A 1,319-nucleotide genomic window follows, 5' to 3' on the forward strand; every position below is an offset into this window, starting at 1 on the left:
TCCTCCTGTCTCATCTTCCTGAATGCTGGGATTGTAGGAGTACACACCACTCCTGGCTGTCTAATATCCCCATGGTGAGTTGGAGACAGAGAAAGATAAGAATTACTACTTTAATACATGGGTATCTAGATTACCTACCTGACCCCCTACTTAGAAATCTTCAATTCATCCTCACTTTTTATTGAAATTCATTAAATTACTGTTATATAGTTGATTATTTTATGAGCACTGGCATGTAAGATATATGGAAGATGAGTTTGGCCTTACAGAAAATCTTTTTTTTTTTCTTTTCCAGAAAATCTTGAGAATCAGAGGAATAGAGCACATCCATTGAGAAGTGACCCAGAAAGTATATTCTCACCAACCACAAACGTATGGTGTGTTTGCTCATAACTAACAAGTAGAGTGATAATTTCTACTTTCTTTTTTAAAGTATTTATTAGACAGTTCTCTGTGGCCTACTTGTCTTTATATGTTTCTTGCTAGGAAAGAAATGACTGCCTTAATCCTGGGATGATTTTTTAAAGACAAGGAGAGAAAATAGAAGATTGAGAGAAGATGGAGCCATCCGTAGCCTCTCCCCGCAGAGCAAAGGGAAAACAGAGGCGCACCTGGAGTGAAGGGCGTTATGGCTTTAGGTTCCCTGTGCTCAGGGTTCCTCTCCTGTAGAGGGATCCACTGCCTACCCTGGCAGCACCTGGCTCTCTACAGTGCCAGAAATTGAGGTTGACAACTGTTGTAGACTGCACTGTATAGGGTGAAGTTGCTGAACGCGAGGACTTCTGACTGTGCTGGAAAAGAGTATATACCTGGTACTCTGAAGTCAACTACAGCCGAGGCAGCCAAGGACATGGGCTGCTGACACCAGAACAATAAAGTGACCAATCTTCTTACAGTTTTCCTAATTGGCAAAATTTACTACTTGGAGAAGTCTGAACTGACTGCTGAGGTTCTGCTCAGTTCCTGCACTTTCCTAGGATCCCCTTTGTTTGAAAACCAAATGAATATGGGCTACCTGGAGCTCTTTGTCTCAACCCCAAGGGAATATCAAATTCTATTAGAGGATTTTGATCCTCCTGGAGCCCTAAAAATCATACTACCTGTTTCTCTTATTTCAATCTGTTGCCCAGTTGTTTGGGAGTTTGTGGGCCTGATGACTGTGTGATAGGTTACTAGAACAACAATAATAAATCTCCATACTGCATCTATTGCTATGAATAGTAAAGTCCTTTGTCTTTGATCTCAGAATCTTCTGCTTCCTGCCAGGGTCTATAAAACTGTCAAGTTAATTTGGTAGCTTGCAAATAGAGTGAAATTTC

General features: G+C 40.9%; 1 long non-coding RNA gene across 1 annotated transcript; it reads left to right on the forward strand.

The window, feature by feature from the left end:
* Positions 1–1,104, forward strand: LOC111818284. The gene is made up of 3 exons (XR_002822301.1): positions 1–74; positions 296–377; positions 487–1,104. It is a non-coding gene; the product is annotated as an uncharacterized LOC111818284 (long non-coding RNA).
* The last annotated feature ends 215 nt before the right edge of the window (positions 1,105–1,319 follow it).

This window comes from Octodon degus, unplaced genomic scaffold (genome assembly GCF_000260255.1).
Source record: "Octodon degus isolate 3935 unplaced genomic scaffold, OctDeg1.0 scaffold00086, whole genome shotgun sequence".
Lineage (NCBI taxonomy): Eukaryota > Metazoa > Chordata > Mammalia > Rodentia > Octodontidae > Octodon > Octodon degus.